Below are 20,775 nucleotides of genomic sequence, written 5' to 3' on the forward strand. Positions count from 1 at the left end.
GATCTGTTCGATCGCGTACTCAAAAGTGGTAAGAGTGCTCGGCGCTCAATGCTCTGTAACTGCTCAAATATCAAACAACCAATTGTTGTCTTGTGGCTAGCCTTGGGGGTTTTATAGCATCTTTTGAATTTAAATTCGACCATTCCCCCAACTTCTGAGTCATTAATGCCTTCTTGGCGGCAGATCGTCCCAAATATAGCTCTTAATTCGTGTCTTAATTGCCCTCCGCCCGCTCCTCTTTGTCTTAAATTGGATATCTTGTCATGGACAGTGACACCAACGGTCACTTCCCAGCCTACCCACACGGCAACGCAGCACCCTCTGCGCGGGCATGACCCTTGTGACATGCCGATCTTGTGCGCAACCTCCTTATCGCGCAGCTCCCTCACAGGCACTTTTATAGTCCCACGCTCTCTTTCAACTGCTTGGAGCGCTAAGACTATGCTCCCTACGGATAGTCAAGTGGTCGCACCACCTGTGCGAGGCTTCAATTCACCTTCCAGCCTAGTCCGCAGGCACTCCTCAATTACCCTCGCGATAGTCAGCGCCGCACGTTCTTCCTTATGCGGTGCACTCCCCTGGTTACTTTGTCTGGTAAGTTGTGGTCATAGCCATGGTAGCGAAGTCACAAATGCTCGGTGATAATCTTCTAATACAATAGTATGGCTGCCCATATCTTTTCCTGTCATTATTAGTTTATCGACGTGACATGCTTGCGTGATTTTTTTTTCCAGTTTTTTGATCTTTGCATCTATTAACATGCTTTTCTTCCTCAGTTGTACCTGATCGTCTTCGAGTTCACGAAGTTTAAGGTTCCCTCGCCGCACGACTTCCTGAATCTGCATATGTTCACCCTCGCGCATCTACATAATCCCTTCGTCCTGGTCCTCGTGTACTATCCCAATTGTGGGGGATATTGTGTGAGGATTCCTTTCCTTCAAAACTATGGTCTCGACTTCGCTCCTCAGCTTCAGAATCATCTTCGCACTCAGGTTTTTGCACATGGCCCTATAGGCCCATCGAATCGTTGGCATGCGCAGGTCCCAATTTGTTTGTCTTGCCTGATGAATCCTGTTGAGGACTCCACATACCTTATTAAATGCTTCCACGTGGAACATTTGTGGTGCACGTTGCCTTTCCTGCTACTGCGTCTAGTTCTGATTTTCGATTCTTAGTTTGGGGTGTGCTTGAGTGGGCTGCACAACACACATCTGTACCCATCGACATAGGTGGGTGCGCAAGTTTTTTCGGCCTTGCTGACCAACTCTCGTTCGAAGCTGGGGGCTTCCAAACCATAGGTGCATCATCCTTCTACATCCGCGCTAGTCCTCAAAGTTTCCTTGATGTGTACCCCACCATCGTGTAGGTGTTGCGCGCAGTGCCCATTTCAATGCATTGAACCGCTGCTGTTCCGGTACTGTGCTTTCAAATTTTCTTAGGAATTCATCCACCGCTGTCAATCCATCATATGTCGATAGCTCTCTTGCCTCTGTTGTCACACAACGCAATGATCTAACCATCATGTTGCAATTCAACGTTGTCACTTTGTGCAACCGATTCTGCCATCGCTCTACTGCTTCATCTGAATCCGAAGGGCAGGAGCTTTCGCGCTCACACGAGATCTTCCCATTTGCAATTGGATTCACCCAATCCTGGTCTCGCGCTGTTATCTTGTAAATACAATCAATATCATCGTCGCTTTCATTGTCGTGCATTAGCTCAGTGTAGCATGCTCCTTCGGCTGGGTCCAGTGGTACTACTACGCGTAATGACTTTTTCCAGAAGATCATTTTACGCTTCTTCAGATTAATGACTCCATTCATATCTGTGGCCCAGTTTATTCCTAACAACGCAGGATAGGGATTTCTATCATCGACAATCTCTATTACTTCAAAATCGCCTGCGCGCTCGCGCCTTCAATATCAATTGTTACTCCTTGCAACCTTTCCATGGGAAAAATCTTCTGTTGGTTCACCATTCGTAATTGAATAGGGGACCACTGTAATGCGGGCCTGCCCATACGTTCCCAGGTTTTCTTTGGTAATACATTCGCGTCCGAACCCAGATCTAGGATTACCTGATCCATTTCATACTCACCAATTTGTGCATTCAACCTCATTTCCCTTCCAGTGCGCAATGCATGCTTTCCCAATTTCCTGACTACATGCGGTTCTCTTGACCCCGCGCACCTGGTGATCAGCTCCTGTAGTCCTTTAACCGCCTTGTTGTCGCACAACAGTTTTATGCATGTCTCTAGAAAGGTAGCGAGCACTGAAGGATCCATCCCTAGCTCTGGTTGATCCTTACTACTTGAAGTGGAGACCTCCGCGAAGCTCTTCTTAGCTTCCATGAATGTCTCCTTTGTGTGTTCTAAGTCAAACTCAGATTCCTTCATAGGAGCCTTGTGAACCCATGTACTTTCCTCTGGTTGTTTCCCCGTATCTTCTCCTGTGGTCGTACCGCTTCTGAGCATCATGTTTACATTTGGGTCTTCTTCGCGTGGCTCAGACCTCATCATTTGTATATTCTGAGTTGGGGGAGGCTGGAATACCCCTTTTTCGTGCATCTTTGTGATCAACGTAGGACAGTCTATTGTTTCATGATCAAACTGAGCACAATACGAACAAGATATCCTCATCAGGTTGGTACAATCGCGGGCATAGTGCCCTGGTCCTCTGCAATTGTAACAAATTAATTGTTCGCGACCCCTTCCTGGTCCCATTCCACCTCGTCCTCGACCTCGCCCCTGAAATCCAGCGTGCGCCATCCCTGCATCTAGGTCGAGGGCTCACGTTTCGGTCTGCATCCTATAGGCTGGGGTCTGATCCATCATTAGCTCGTAACTGCGGCAAGTGCGCTCATCGTGGCCTACCGACCTGCAGAAATTACAAAACAATTGCTGGGGTGTCTGTGTATATTTCTGTAGTAAATGACAATTGTCTGTCATGTGTTTCCCTCCTATCTGACAGATCGTACACCATAAAGAGGGTGCCGCACTTGGCCCTACTCGCACCTCCGGTCTCAACGGCATTGGCCCTCCTCCCGCCAAGTAGTTCGTGAACACTAGACAATGATCTTTGTCATGGCCTTGGCCTTTTCATTTTATGCACCATACTTCCTCGCGTGCCTTTCGCCGCGGTGCCCTATCTTGCTTCAAGATTTTCATTTCTAAACACATATTCTGTAGTTGCGCATGGATTTGTTGAACTCCCAACCTAGGGTCTTGTATTGGGGTCTCATGTAATCTCATTGCCATTTCCAACGCTTCGGCCTAAGTGGAAAGTTTCTGTTGTGACAGCACCATCCTCAAGTGCAGTGCAAGAGATGCTATAAACCATGCATGATGCTATCCATTTGTCAATGTCATATTGGCTTCATGGATCATACTCTTCAGCCGTTGATCCAGATCCCAGGGAATCTCGCCCAGGAGCATCACGATCTCTTTAAACCTGATGATTGATTGTGTTTCTGACTTAGGTCTGCTAAATTCCCTGTTCAGTGCATTCTGGATCTTTGTTATCCCTGTGTTTGGGTGGTCGTTAGAATGCTTGATATACCATGTTAATGCGCGATCCCGCAACGCGCTCACTAATGTAGCCTTCCTAATATTGTTGTCCGTGACACCTTGTGCTTCCCATATTTCTCTTACCACAAACCAGAATTGGTCGGAATCCTCATTCCCTACTCCTCTGAATATTGGTAGTTTGATCACGGTCACCATAATGAACTGTGGAGGCGGTGGAGGTGGAGTGGGTGGAGATGGAGGTGAGGGAGGTGAAGCGAGTGGCAGTGTGGGTGGAGGTGGTAACCGCAGAATTCGCTGCCTTATCAAACTGACCGTGCTTCTCAGAGAAACCTTCGTGAGCTCGTCCTCGCTCTCCCGCGAGGGTGAAATTAAGGGACTGTTTTCTACTTCTTCACTACTTCCGCTTCTGTAGATCTTTCCGCTCCGCGTAGTCCCAAACATTAATTTATTCGCATAACCTGCTTTTCACATAACATCATCTTAATCGAGGTGTTCAAAGATTTAATATACTTACCTCGCGGTCCCTTGGGAAAACATCATTCTGCCTCGCTGTAGCTCACAGTTGTGTCTATCACAAAGTCAGTGATAAACCCCCCTATTATCTAGTCGAGCCAATGGTCCATTGCTCACGCGATCTTATCTTCTAATGCTTCTAGTCTGCGCACTAATTCTGGAGTCCACACTATTGGTTTGTCGAGCCTACACCTTCCCTGGTTGTCGGCTAACCTCGCGATCCACTCATATAGTTCAGAAGGAAAGGATGCAAAGAAAATCTCATGGATTTCCGTATATACGTAGCGATCCAACCACTTTTCCTTGGATACTTGTGGAGTTTTGTTTTCCTATGTCGCGAACTCGTGAATCCTCTTTTCCAACCACTCTTCAATTTCTTTCTTTGTTGGGTTCCAGTGGCATGACATCAGACATCCCTTATGCAGATCCCGGTCCTGGCAACGAAACCATTTTTTGGCTTAGTGGGGCTTGACCCAGGTTCAGAAGTGATTTAGCCAAGCAAATCTCGGTACTACTGGCCCTTTCGACAACAGTCCGTGGAGCGCGGACTAAGGTCTCACCCGAAGTAGTATGGGAGGGTGCTAGAACCAGGTTTTCGCACCCTGGGGATCTCTGACATGAGGTGATTGGTACGCGGTCCAACCTTCGCACTTACTGCACTACGCGCACCTATGGGCACCCCGTGCCCTGTGATATTGTCTTCGCGCAGGTCTAGTCGCAGCGTGACCCATATTATCCACCCAAGTCTTCCTTAATTAGTCTCTGTTAGCTGATTACTTAGATTAAATTCACATATAAGCATTCATACAAGTATTTATCAATTGCGCACTATAAGTAAATAGAGTAAAAGTAATGCATAACATCAAAACATGGATCCAAGAATAGATGCACATAATAAAATTCTCTTTATTAACTTTCAATCCCAAGTACAGGCCTGACTCCGCCCTGCGCACTCAGCTGCAGAGCCTCTTCCTACTACTACAACCTAGTACACTTCAGATTCCACTCTACACCCTAACCATGCCTTCTCTATTCTATATCTATCATTCACTAAGATTAGCTTTACACTTAGAGCCTCACTCTATTTATACAATCCCATGGTCTGCGAACCATGGGTAGGCCGACACAACTTTACATTAAATTACAATATTTTAGGGCGGACAACCCTATGACTCAATTGTACACTTCGCGCTCCGCGCCTACTCTTCACAGATTTTTTCATCATCTTTGACCAAAACTTGGGCTTTGAGCCCCAAAACCTGCTGCAGGGGATCCCATGCCCAACACTCATGGACTTCTACAGCATAAGTTGGGTATGATGTCTCTCCACTATATGCTTGTTGAGCCTGCCTATTGTTTGGGTTTGCATTTTGCTGGGTAGGCATCTGGGTTTGCTTAGGTGGAGCAGTGTGCAGGAGTTATGGTTGGGTAGGTGGTGGAGGCAATAGGGCCGGAACATTGTTGAATTGGGGCCTCCACCCCTGAGGTGGGGTATTCCACTAATATTGTGGCTGAAAATAAGGTTGAAATGACTGGATGGCTGGTTGGGATTGATACTGAGATGCATAGGACCAAGGAGGGGGTGTATACCAGGAAGGATGAGCAAGGGGTTCCCAAGAAGGTATAGTTGTGGTTTGGTTGGGGTTGTAATATGCATGGGATGGCCCTTGCATACCCTGCTGGTATGGTCTAGGCCCAGGAGGTCTCCTTTGGTTGATGTAACAAAGCTGCTCAGTGACCTCTTCAGCTCCTTGATATACAAATTTGAGTCCAGGTAAAGAAGGACACTTGTCTGTGGAGTGGTTTTCTTCACAGACTGAGCAAATCTTAATACAATTCAATGGAAATTCATCCCTAGGATGCCTCCTGGTGCATATAGGACAAAAGATGGCCAAGGCTCTCTCTGCTTCCTCTTGCTTCCTTTTGATGTTCATGGTGTCCAATTGCAAGGCAAGGGTTTGCATCATGTCACTTTTGAAATCTTCCAACATATTTCCAATTTCACCCTTGATGGATAAGTTAGAGGATGATGTACTGACCATAGGTTGACTACCCCTACCCTTTTTCCTGGCTGCCCTAGAATGGTTTCTAAAGACAGTCTTAATATCCTCATAGGGTAATTGGTAGACATCTCCTCCTGCTATCATATTTAAGGTATCCAGAAGATCTTCCCTTACTCCTCTAAGCAAGACCAACTTTAGTGACTCAGGGTCAAGTGTGCACCTGACCCTTTTGTAACTAAGTTGGAATCTTTCTTCATAGTCTTCTAGGGATTCATCCTGGCCTATGGTCATCCTAAAAATCTCTTCTTTAGTGTCCTTTGACCTACAATAGTCCCTATATTTGTTGTTAAAAGTCTGTTGCATCTGAGCCCAAGTTGTGATGCTATCTCCAGGTAAACCCATGAACCAGCGCAATGCTGCATCCTTGAGGGTAGATGGAAATAGTTTTAACTTTTTCTCATCATCTGTACAGTCATAGGTTCAATATATAACAACAAATTCAAATAGGAAAGTGTCAGGGTCCTCTGTGGTCAGGCCATGGAAATGAGGTAGAGTAGAGGGGCTTATATTCTTCATCTTGGTGTCCCCATTGGTTTCCCTGATGGGGAAGGCACTCTCAATTCTCTCTCTATCTCTCCTGTTGTTTTGGTTTCGAGCCATCGTTTCAGTAGGAATGGGTTCTTCCTCTTCTTCTTCTTCTGTAGGTTCCTCAAATAGGTAAGGTTTCTCACCTAAAGGGTCTTCCAATTCACCGTCACTAAAGAAGAGAGAAGGTTGCCTGTTGGATGCTGTGGGGGTATTTGACAAGAATTTCCTTGAAGTGTCCCTAATCCTACGAGGCATGAAAGGAAATGTTTTTGGGTTGGTTTTTGTAAGATTTTGTTAAAGATAGAAAGTACTTGCAGAATGGAAAGGAAATCAGATAATGACAACTGAAAGAAAGAAAGAAACTAGACTACTTTTGCAGAAATAAACTAATGGAAGAAAGTTGAAGACTAGAAGTAGAAGAAAAGAAAGTTTGGAGACTAGAAATAGAAGAAAGCAGTAATTACTTCTACTTAGACACCTCCTCAGCAATGGCACAAAAAAGTGATGAGCCTAGGTATTGCAACAATAATGTTGCAACTCCTAGGGCTACCAACATTACTTATCAACCCGGGGTTCGTACAAACTTGGAGGTGACAGTGCTATATGCACAAGTAGAAGTGAATGTCTTGCCTGTTGTCACTGTTTGTCTGGAAAGAGACCCCAGGGGTTCCAAGCCAAAATTCTATAGGGTTAGAAGAAGATTAATTCTTTGATTGAAGGAGAGCAAACCTATTCTAAGAGAGAGCTACTCTACTGCAGTAATGAAGAAAACAACATGAAATGCTAAATCACACCATGACCTAACTAACCAATTAAACAACTATGCTAAGCAGAATTGCTAAATTAACACTAACCTAATGCTAATTATCTAAGTTGCAGAAGTAAAGAGCATCAAAACTAGACTAAGGTGTAACAAATAAACTTAGGCTAAATCGACTTTCAAGTGGAAAAAGCAATATGAGGTCAAAATCGGTGAAAGGAGGACATGAGGGAGCAATAGTGCATAAGAACTGTTGGATCAGTCAAGTGAAAGGCAAATGAACGACAAATATTGGATCATAGGAGGTTACGTAGATAGATGGGAGAACAGAGTTAACTAACAGGATGGACGGTGGAGATCTTATCGCAAAGAATTAAGTGAATGGATGGATGAACGAGGTTAACAGGAGATGAATGGCTGAGATCTAATCACATAGGTGAAGTCAAGAGATGGACAGATGAGGCTAACAGGAGCGATGAACGACTAAGATCTTATCATGCGGGTGAAGTCAAGAGATGGATGGTGGAGATCATATTGCGGGGAAAAGAAACGTTTGGAAATGAGGGAGTGGGTTTCTAAGGTGGTAAGTATTTTCTCGCGTGCCCTTCAGGCTGTAAGCAGTATTTGGAAATTTCACACGATTAGCCTTATTGTGCGACACATAGCACGAGAAAACCACTTTTCTCACGTGCTTTCGGGTGGATAACATTCGTGCACTAATCTGTGCGAGATTGCGCGATAGCCATTGGATCATGTAGGGCTGATCAATGATGTAGATTTGCCAAGCTAGTTGACGATTGGGTGAAGCAACAGTCATCAGATCAGGCAAGGTAGATCGACAGTGGGGGTTTAAAGTGCCTAAAGGTGTGGAGGTGATGCGATAGCCATCGGATCAAGCAAGGCAGATCGACGGTGGTGACTTAAAGCTCATAAAGCAAGTGGTGGACTCCATGTGAGGCAACTATTGGAGAAAATAGTGAATCAGATGGTGATTGTGAGGGTTTTTTGGTGATCAGATGGAGAGGAAGCGATGTAGGAGGAACGTGCTGAAGGCGGTTTCAAATGAAAATATCAGAGAAACACAATGAGGTGAATGAGCAACTGAATCAAACGACAAACTCCATAGCTCATGCGAGAACCAGAAACCTGTGTTTTTGGGACTGGTGAAGGGTCCCTTCCTCAAGTCATGGTCCCAGAGGGAGGAGATGAGGCCGAGACACCTGCGCACAACCTCATAGTGATCTTTTTGCTCTAACTAACTTGTGAACTGAAAGAAGGCGTAAATGGAAGTAAACTGAAGCAAATGCAGCTACTCAAGCAACTGAATAGAAAAACCATGAATCATCTACACTATACTGCTATAATGGAAATGCAGCTATTTAAACAAATAAACAGAAAACCATGAATCTACTTAAGCAAATGAACAGAAATAGGAAGCTATGCTACCTAAACAAATGAACAATGAAAACCAGGAAACTATGCTAGCATATAGTAAAGAGGAGCCTTGGCTGCTTGGGTTGGGCCCTAACCTAAGAGCTTTAGCCCTCGGAGTTAAATCAGAGCCGGCTTAAACAAAACTCATTCTTATTATAAAAACCATGGCTTACAGAGCAAACTATCACAAGTGTTTGCAACTCAGAAATAAAATAGAGTTTTACAATAGAAGTCTGAATCCTACTGAGGTCCTAAGCCTCTCTATTTATACATTTGAAGTCTCTAACAACTTCCTTCCCATTAGGGAGGCTTGGCTCCCAACTTAAGATAAACAGTTTTCTGCCCCTTTCCCTTGCTTGGCTGTCTTTTAGTCTTCAAAGTGATGGCTGTGTGCATTCTGAGCTAATGGTGGAATATTCGAATGGAGGGTTAGTAAATGAGGAGGATTTACCTCCTATAGTTACTTTCCCTTGTCCCATTCGAGTCTTTACGAAGGTCTTTGCCATAGTTCTTTGCTTTTATCCTTTATACCTGTATTTTTCCTTGCTTTTATCCTTTATTCCTGTATTACATGTACATTAGACCACAAAGCCAAATATCCAACTCTAACTCATTTCATAAACAAAATATAATCAAAAGTATGCAATAAGTTGTGAGAATAGTTGGTTTGACTAAGCTAAGAGGTGAATTAAGGCCAATTAAGGCCCATATAATTACTCAATAATGAGGCTCATTAGCAATCTGCTAAAAACCCCAATTATTGCTTGCATTAATAGGATGAATAGTGATGTATTACAATTGCTTTGCTCAACCGAGCACAACCTGCTAGTGAATAACCTATCTCTCTGCTCACTTATAAGCTCTTACCCAAACTTAGTCAATCCATGCCTTTGCTTGAGACCCTATTTCCTTGCAAAATTCGTTGAGAAATTAGGCCCCTATTATTTAGTAAATTCCTCAAATTGATTGTGCAATTCCCAAGATTGATCATTTGACTCGATGCAACACCTGTACACTCAAGACTAGTCTACAATTAATGTTACACTACCTTGGAATCTCCAACACAGCTGGGGAACACGAATTATCTGCATGCACTAGCTATTTTGGGTTGATTGATCAGTTCACTGGATAATCACTGAGTTTCACTGAAGTTCCACTTCACAACTGAACTTCCACTAGTTCATCCATCAATTAGAACTATTTTAACTGAAAACAACCTAAGATAACTTACTTTAATTGCTAAAAATTAGAAATCACACATACTTAACTGAACTCTAACTCCTCCACCTCTAATTTATTGAGCTAAGTGAGTGATAAGAGCCATGTCACCTCAGTTAACTGCATCCAAGTTGTCTGTTGATGTGAAAATTCAAATTTTCTTAATTTAATCAAGGCAAAATCAAATTGAGAGTTTCTTGCTGCATCTTTCAACACTCCCTCTCAAAAATAAAGGTATTATCAACCACCCCTATCTTGCACTTGTGGAACTCAAACTTCCCTCTTAAGAAGGCCTTTGTCAAAATGTCAGCATCTTGTTCCTCTTTCAAAATTTATTGTAGCAACATTATCTGCCTCTACACATAGTCCTACAAATGGTGATACCATATATCTATATGCTTGGATCGATCGTGAAAAGCATGATTCTCTGAGAGCTTGATGTAACTCTGATTATCACAGTTGATCATAGTTGGATCTATCATCTGACCAAATTGTCCCACAAGTATCTTTCTCATCGAGATCGCCTCACATACTGCTTGACTGGCATCCATGTATTCTTATTCTATCGATATGAGTGCCACAGATCTTTTCTTCCTGGTATACTAGGAAACAAATGTGGAACCAACACTGAAAATTCCACCTGATGTACTCTTTCTGTCTGATGGACTCCCCGCCTAATTTGCATCTGTGAAGCCACATAGTTTCACTCCCTCTGTCCGTCTGTAGCATAGTCAAAGCTAGGTAGTTCCTCTGAGGTACCGTAAAACATGCTTATATTCCCTCCAAAATAATTTGGTTGGCCTAACCATAGCTTGGCTCAGCTGGTTGACTGCATAACACATATCTAGTCATGTGTTCACAAGGTACATTAGTGAACCCACTAATTGTCGATAAATGGTAGCATCCACTTCCTCACCTGAAGTGGCATCCTCCTTCCTCTATTTGGTCGTTAGAGGTGTCTCCATGGGTTTGAAACTCTCCATGCGGAATATTTGTAGTATCACATTTGCATACTTTCCATGAGAGACAAATAGTTCCCCATCACCTTGCCATACTTCCAACCCGAGGAAGTAGTGCATGAGATCCATGTCCTTCATTTCAAATTCTCTTACAAGGTCCTCCTTACAAGATCTGATCAGCTTCTCGTCACCAGTCAAAATTAAATCATCAACATATAAGACAATAATAAGTAATTTACCTTCTACAAAACTATGTTAGAGGTTTGCATCTGCTTCAATTTTGGTGAAGCCCAAACTGGTGAGATAACTATCGATCCTAGTTTACCAAGCACATGGTGTTTGTTTGAGACCGTACATTGCTCGCTTGAGTCTACACATATGAGACTCCTGATCAAATGTCTCAAAACCTTCTAGTTGCTTGATGTGCATCTCCTCCTCAATAACCCCATTGAGAAATGTTGTTTTTACATCCATCTGGTAAATATTCCACCCCATCTATGTAGCTAGAGTAAGAATTGATCTAATAGATGAGTACCTTGCTACAAGAGCAAAGGTCTCCTCATAATCAATTCTCTCAACTTGAGAGTACCCCTTGGCCACAAATTTGGCCTTATACTTCTCTATGCTTTTGTCTGGTGCCTGCTTTACCTTGAAGATCCATCTCGAACACATAACTAATTTATCTACTGGTCTTGGGACCACTTCCCAAAACTATTCTTTATAATGAATTCATATTCCTCCACTATTGCATCAACCCATACAAGTTTCTCTACTTCTTCCTCAAAATAGGATGGCTTAGTCTCTACGATCTCAGTCATTAGAGTCATGTAGCCAGTGTACCGATCAAGCGACCTTCTCTTCCTACACAAATTTGAAGGAGCTCCCACATTCTCCCTGACATACTGCATAAGTCTCTCAATATCCCTAGTCCTTTTCCTGCCTTCTCTGGATGGTTCTGCTTGAGTGGCTGTCTCCACTCTCTGCTCCTCAATTTGTGGCTGCTCCACAACTTCTTGAGGCTCCTCTTCTAGTGGGATCTGAAGCTCTGTTAATTTTAGTTAACAATCGTATGTTCTATGCTTAGCACAATTACTTCAATGTCCTTTAGCAACCCAATAAAATTTTCCAATTTAGTTTTCAATAACAATCACATTAATCATTAATCACATTGACAGTAACCGTAGATAAAACATGAAATAAAAAAAATGCAAAAGACAAGTCAAGACAAAATGACACCATATTTGGCAGATGCCAGGGAAAAACCCCAAGATGGGAAAATCCCTTTGATCAATTATTGTTATTATTATATCAAGTGTTCAATAGAGAAAGAGAGAGTACAAAAGTCAAAATTAACTTGCCAATAGATGTCCAAAAAAACCCTGTCAAAATATGCAATGTTGTTCTCAGTCAACAACAGTCAAATCAACCCTAACCAGTCAATGGTGCAACAACAAACAATCCACAAAAGAGCTCGGTCAACCTTGGTAAAATGTGGCCTGATTAGCTAGTCAAGATGCCTTGAAAATATTCCCAAAATTCCTCCTTAAACACGGTCAAAGTCAAAGTCAAATCTGTTGTAGAAACCTTAGTTTCAGGTCTGAAGTCAACATAGTCAAAGTCAACTAAAAGCCTCGGTTTTTGTGCCAAAAAATGCATCTTGTTGAGATAGAGATCCTCCCAAAAGATAAAAGTCAAAATCTTCCCAGAAATTCAAGTTCAACATTGGTCAAATTGTAGGAAAATCTAAATTTTTCAGCCCTATAATTTTGTCTGAAATTCATCCTCCTTGCCACACGTGTGAGAGAAAAAGCAGTGCCCAATAGTTGTACGAACCAATGAGAGAAGGAGAGAGAAGAATGTGTGAGTGATGATGATTCCAAATGAGGTGAGAGGTCACTTATATTTATACAATTCGTTGAGGGTGAAGTGACACATCCATTGGGCTTCCTGAGCCTACATGATGATGTGGCCGACCTTGATAATTTGCACATAAATTCAAAAACACATTTCTACTTGTACAAATTTGATGATATTTCGGTCAATTTTGGTCCTCTTGAAAAAATGAATTCAATGCAATAATTATCTCCATCAAATGTGTTGTCCAATAGTGGAATTTGTCCCTAGTTTCCAATTTTAATACTCCCTCTCAACTAGGGAGAATTCCACTTGCCAGTCCATCTGTCATCATCGATCATCATGTCATCCTGTCGTCATGAACCATCTTTTCATCTCATCTCAACTCTGTTGAACAATGATGTAATAATGAAGAAGAATTAATCGAGAGTGATTCACAAGGCCTTGCCACTCTACACTGACAAAAGTCAGTCCAGGGGTAGAACCCGAATCAGATTTGATCCTAAATGATCAAGTTGTTGAACACCATGCATCCTAGACATAGGAAGTATGACAATACATGATGCATCCATCTATAGTGGTATGGTCCCTATCGACTTTTCCCAACTCTTTAGCTAGATGAGAGGTACTTCCCATGAGTCCCACACTACATGGGTAGGATGTATGTTGGGGCATCCACAGGAGAAGGTGAACCACTCATCTTATGCATATATTATCAATCATAGAGGAAGGTGAACCACTCACCCTACACACATGTTCCATCAATCGTAGGGGAAGGTGAACCATTCAACCTACACACATGTTCCATCAATAGTAGGGGAAGGTGAACCACTCACCTTACACACAAGGGAAGGTGAACCAATCACCATGTACCAACATACTTATAGGGGAAGGTGAACCACTCACCCTATGGTCACTCATAGCTCCAAGAAGTACCCAAAGCCCCTAGGAGCTCCTAGATCTTAGTGTCCAACTCAAGTGAGACCCTCATGGGAGGGTCCTTCCATGACTCCAATTATTTCTTGGAAGCTTAAGAATTTGACCTTCCCCAAGGGCTTTGTGAGGATGTTTGCAACTTGTTCATCAGTCCCAATGTGTTGGAGCCTTATTTCTCCCTGTTGTACCATATCCCAAATAAAGTGGTACCTGATATCAATGTGCTTGGAGCGATCGTAGAACACAGGATTCTATGAAAGGAGAATCCAACTTTGGTTATCGTAATATATCATGGTGGTATCTAGAATGTGCTCAAATAAATCATTGAATAACTTCCTCAACCAAATAGCTTCACAACAAACTATACTAGTTGCAATGTACTTAGCCTCGATGGTGCTTAGAGCAACCGATTTTTGCTTCCTTCTCATCCAAGCAATCAAAGTAGACCCTAATGAGAAGAAACATCCTGACGTGCTCTTTCAATCCACTACACTGACAACCCAAACATCATCAGTATATCCATGTAGCCTCAAATTCCTAGCAGTGTATCTCAGTCCATAGTTGATTGTGCCACAAATATATCTCAAGAGGTTCTTAGAAGAAATCCAATGTATGTGATGAGGCTCAACCATAAAGTAACTCAACATATTCACAACGAAGCATATGCCTGGATGAGAGTTTACCAAGAACATCAGGCCCCCCACAAGTTGTTGATACTCAAAAGGGTTTGCCAATTCAGGCCCAGCAACACTTCCACATAGTTTCTTGAAGTTGAGTTGCATCAGATCAAATCTCTTGATATGAAAATGTCTTGAAATGCAAGGAGATTTGATCCCTCTCAGTGCTTGGTAGATCCGGGGTTAAAATGGATCTAGACTAGTTTAATTCCCTCCTTCAAATATGCTATATTCCACATGAAAACCATGGCATGAAACTATTGGAGAGATTTGGAATGACAGAATGCAAGTCCCTACCCACACCGATGGAAATGAATTTCAAGAAGTTATGTGGAGAAGTTGTAGGACTCAATTTGGCAAATCCATCCAAGTATAGACAATTGATTGGGGCTCTAATGTTCTTAATGAATACCTGCCCAAACATATGCTATGCAATGAACACATTGAGTCAATTCATGACCAAGCCTCTCCATGCACATTGGATTGCTGCCAAACACATTTTGAGATATTTGCATGGGATGATCACCCTTGGTCTACAATATTCTATCGGATATGTTTGACTTCATGGATATACCAATGTTGACTGGGCATGAAATGTTGTCAAGAATAAGAGTACGTCTGAATGTTGTTTTAGCCTTGGATTTTCCATGATATCTTGTATGAGCAGGAAGTGGAAGTCTGTAGCACTAAGTACCATTGAGGTAGATTACATTGTTGCTAGCATGGCTAGCTGTGAAGCAATTTGGTCGAGGAAGCTCTTTGGAGAGCTACTTGAGTAGGTCCTAGATAATACAGTGATATATTGCGAAAAAAAGAGTGGGATTCGTCTGGCAGAGTATCATGTATTTCATGACAAGTCTAAGAACATAAAGATCCGATATCATTTCATTTGAGACATGGTGTAGAGGAGTCATTAGTCTCCATCATATATAGAGAAATGAGCAGATTGCAGCTATTTTCACCAAGGCTTTACCGAAATGGAAGTTCTTGGTCTTCAAAGAGTAGTTTGGATTGATGGATGTGACCCCTCCTGATAAGGGGCATCACCAATTGAGAATGCTGAGCTGAATATTCCCCCCTACTTGAGCTCCCTGGGTGAGGAAATGAGATGGAGGGATGTTAGGCAGACCAATCTCTGTTGCTGACAAGACGGATCTCCCTAGACCTCAAAGAAACCCAGTAACAAACAAGAAAAAAATTGCTACCTTTCCTTAGCTTACGATTGATTGAAACAAACAATATGAGAGAGATCACTTACCGTTTTATTGAAATTCCTATTGAAGTCCCTTTCAGTTCATTCGATAGTTAGCTTCCACTTTATGCTTTAGAAACCATTCCAGCGCTTTCCACAACTTCTCCATGATGTTGTAGAAATTATCACTATAGATCACCTGATAATGTAGTGTAACTAAAGAAAAATACAAGATCTACTTCTACAACAAACTTGCAGAAGATTAATCGAATTTGAGCAAGATCAAATAGAAAACATATAACTAAGAATGAGAAATCAACCACACATGAACACAAAAGAATACTCTGGGGAAAGCCTCAGCTAAAACCCCGATCTCTATATTATCATACGAGTGGAAATATGTTTAGATTACACAAAGCATCAGCTCACAAGCTATCCCGCTCTTAGTACAATCGAACAATACAGCTCACAGACTGAATAGACACAAGATATGTCTTCTTTCAGCCCTCCAAGCCTCCTATTTCCTTGTGCAGTTTTCGTTGGGGTCCAATACTGCCACCTGTGTGAATTGGCCTCATCACACACTCATGAAACCCAAAAGTAACTGCGCAATATCCAAGGAATGAATTCCTTCTGCATGCAAGAGATATCCTCCATGGAATATTCCTGCAACTGATAGTACACTGTCCCATCATCTGATCTCAACTGGGTCTCTGTCTGAACTGACATGCATGAGTTATTTATGAGAGAATATTCAGTTATCTGAAGTGCAGTAGTTACATGCATGCATGCATTAACTAACTGAACTCACAATTAGTTCAAAAAACTATTTGAACTAATCTAACTAGACTTAACTCAGTTAACTGAGCTAACTAATTACAACTCAAAGTACAACTCATCTTGATTTCCTTTAATCAAGGGATAACTTCCTCAATCAAAGGGGAAATTGTTGCATGTCTTCACATAGACTTCATGTTTGATTTTCTACAACTAATTAACTCAAGATGAATTAATTAATTATTTTACAAACAACTGCTAAGATCAAATTCGAATTTTAATTCTCAATTTTAGTTTAGGGACTAACTAAAATTGGAATGTATCCCAAATGCTATTTATAGCAGTGCTAATTTTAGCTCTTCTATTTTAGCATTTCTTGTTGCTATTTTCAACAATCCCTCTCAACAAGAAAGGGATTATCAGTAACCCCAATCCTGTCTCTGTGGAACTCGAACTTTCATTTTGACAATGCCTTACTCAAAATATCTGCATCCGGTTCCTCGGTCGAAAAATACAGCAGCAACATGATCCTCTTGACCACACAATCTCGAAGATGGTGATACTAGATATCAATGTGCTTGGACGTATGATGAAAAACTAGATTCTCAGAGAGTTTGATACAACTCTGATTATCACAGTAGATCACAGTTGGATCCATCCTCTGACCAAACAATCCCACTAGAATCTTCCGCATCCAAATGGCCTCGCATGCTGCCTGACTGGCAGCCATGTATTAAGCCTCTGCTGAGCTAAGTGCAACTGACCTCTATTTCCTGCTATACCAGGAAACTACAGCTGAACCAAGGTTGAAGATTCCTCCATAAGTGCTCTTCCAGTCTGATGGACTCCCTGCCCAATCCGAATCTATGAAGCCTTGAAGCTTTACTCCCTCTGTCCGTCTGTACCACAATCCATACTGAGATGTGCCTTTGAGGTATCTCAGCACATGCTTCGCTGCCTTCCAAAACAACTTGGTAAGCTGAACCATAGCTTGACTCAGCTGGTTCACCGCAAAGCATAAGTCTGGTCGTGTGTTCAATAGATACATAAGTGAACCCACAAGCTACCTATAAACAGTAGTAGCTACTACCTCACCTAAAGTAGCATCCTCCTTCCTCTAGTTCCTAGCTAGAGGAGTCTGCATGGGCTTGCACTTCTCCATGTGAAAGTGCCTGAGTATCTCACTGGCATACTTTCCTTGAGACACAAATACTTCCCCATCTTTTTGCCACACTTCCATGCCTAGAAATTAGTGCATAAGACCCATGTCTTTCATCTCAAACTCTCTTGCAAGGTACTCCTTGCAAGACTTGATCAACTGATCATCACCTGTCAAAATCAGATCATCGACATAAAGAACAATGATCAATGGCTTACCTTCTACCATGATGTGGTAAAGGTTCGCATCTGCTTCACTCTTGGTGAAGCCCAACTCGGTAAAATAGTTGTCGATCCTGGTGTACCAAGCACGAGGTGCTTACTTCAGCCCATACAAAGCCCTATTGAGTTGGCACACATGCGACTCGTGATCGAAGGTCTTGAAACCTTCTGGCTGCTCAATGTACACCTCTTCCTCAATCTTCCCTTTGAGGAATGCGATCTTCACATCCATCTGATGGATCTTCCAACCCATCTGAGCTGATAGTATCAACATCGATCTGATAGATGAGTAGCTTTCTACAGAAGCAAAGGTCTCATCGTAGTCGATCCCCTCGACCTGTGAGAAACCACGGGCAACAAACCTTGCCTTATGTTTCTCAACATTGCCATCAACTGCCTGCTTTACCTTGTAAAGCCATCTGGAACTCACAATTGACTTGTCCTGAGGTCTTGGGACAACATCCCACACACTATTCCAAATGATAGAGTCATACTCCTCTACCATTGCATCAACCCAGATTGATTGCTACACTGCCTCCTCGAATGAAGAAGGTTCGGACTCTACACACTCCCCAACTAAGGCCATGTAACCAGTGTACCGCTCGGGTGACCTCCTCTGTCTGCGCTGAGAAGATGGCTATCCCACATTCTCCCACGCAACCATTATCAACCTGTCAGCTTCCCTTGAGCGTTTCCGCCCATCTCTAGAAGACTTAGCATGAGTGGATGTCTCCACTCCTGGATCCTTTGCATGCGGTTGCTCCACATCAATCTGAGGCTCCTCCTCCTTAGGAACTGAAAGTTCCTCCTCTACATGCAACTTGAGCTCCCTCTCAAGTGATACTCACATGGCTTTCTTCTCGTCAAACTTTAGATCTCTGCATACCACTGTCCTTTGACTGGTAGGCAGGAACACCCGATAGTTGTGGGGTGTATCAGTGTACCCCATAAGTATTCCCAACTCAGCTGTTGGATCTAGCTTCTTCCGGGCATCTTTGGTCACATGGAAATAAACCAATGATCCAAAGATTCAGAAGTGACTCACATCTGGTCGCTTCCCGGAAAAGGCCTCCATAGGTGTCTTCATTCCCAGTATACGGTGCGAGCTTCTGTTCTGCAAGTATACTACTATATTGCATGCCTCAGCCCACAAATGAAGTGGTAGGCTTTGGTCATGCAACATTGCTCGAGCTGCTCCCACAATCGATCTGTTCTTCCTTTCGGCCACCCCATTCTGCTGTGGGTTATGGGGTGCCGTCAACTCCCGTTTAATTCCTTCTGCAGCGCAGAAGTCCTTAAACTGTTGGGAGACATACTCTCCACCATTGTCACTATGCAAGGCTTTTATTTTCTTTCCAGATTCTTTCTCTACCGAGGCTTTAAACTCACAAAACCTCAAGAAGGTCAGATCCTTCTTTTGCATAAATTAGATCTAGCATCTACGAGAAAAATCATCAATAAAAATAACATAGTACCTTTTTTTAGCGGTGGAGGCTATAGAAAATGGTCCATAAACACCTGTGTGAACTCGCTCCAGGATTGCTCCAACTCTACTGTCTCGATCCTGAAAAGAAGATTTCGCATACTTACCCAAGCTACAACCTTTGCATGTATCCGTAAGCTCCAGTTTTCCCTTGGGAAGTTCGGTAGAAATTTGTTGCATGATCTTCAAGGCCCCATGGTGCAAGTGGCCCAATCTTCTATGCCATAGCTCGCCAACATCTTGGCTTTGCACCACCTCTGCTTTTGAACTCAGTGCAACACAGTCGTCTACCTCCAGCTTGTAGAGATTCTTAACTTGAATCCCAATCCTCTTGGTCTGTCCAGTACCGATATGCCTTAGGAATACCTTTCCTTTACTAAAGACTACATCATAGCCTTTATCTTCTAGCATAGCGACAGACACAAGATTCTTCTTTAGACCCGGTACATACTTTACATCAGTCAGGGTGAGAGGAGCTCCATGCTCCCTCTGAAACACAACCGTACCTTCACCTGAAACACAGTACTTTCCATCATCACCCATCTCGATCCGCATCTGGAGATCCTTCTCCTCCAGGGTACTGAAAAGATTCTTGTCGCTGGACATGTGGAAAGAGGCTCCACTGTCTAGGTACCAAACACATCCCACCATGGATGAAACCATGCATGCGATGAGAGAGAAATCCAACTCGAACTGTGAGGCCAGTGCATCACCGTCTGATCCCTTTGAGGATCCCTTCTTGGATTTCTTTTGTGGACAATTCATAGCATAATGGCCCACCTCATGACAATGAAAGCATCACACTTTCGATTTGTCAAACTTCTTCCCACCATGGGAAGAACTGGATTTGGGATGGGACGCCTTCCCTTTCCCTTTCCTTGCCTTACTCGCTAAGGCTAGATTTTCTTCATCATCTTGTTTTGATGAGGATCCATCTCTGGTGCTTCTTCTTATCTCCTCCTACATTAGATCTGACCAAAGTTGTTCCCAATCTGGCAGTTTCTCTCTTCCATTAACCGAGTCTTGGTAGCTATGCCAGCTCTTAGGAAGACCAAGGAGAGAAAGACTTACCATGTAATCATTAGCTATCGTGATCCCTACACTTCCAAGCTCATCCCTACAGGTGGTGAGCTTGTTCAGATATGTGGAGATCGTGTCGCCCTTTTCACACTTGATTTTCCGAAGCTTGTCTTTCAGCACCAGCTTCCTCTGATTGCTATTGTTCTGATATAGATCTTTCAATGTTTTCCACATCGAAAACGGTGTCTCCTTCCCATGGAGGCTTGAGACAATGTGGTATCGAACTCCCTCTAGGAGGATTCTCCTCGCTTTAGCCACACATTTCTTCCATTCTGCCAATTCTGTAGCATTAGCCGCTGCGGGCTTGGGGACTTCTTGATTAATGAAGTCCTTTAGACCGTTGTCCTCTGATACTACTTCCAAGCGATCCTTCCAGGCTATATAATTCGAGCTGC

Source organism: Pinus tabuliformis, chromosome 1_2 (assembly GCF_031772625.1).
Source record: "Pinus tabuliformis cultivar Carrire ecotype Pingquan chromosome 1_2, CPIR1, whole genome shotgun sequence".
Taxonomy (NCBI): Eukaryota; Viridiplantae; Streptophyta; class Pinopsida; order Pinales; family Pinaceae; genus Pinus; species Pinus tabuliformis.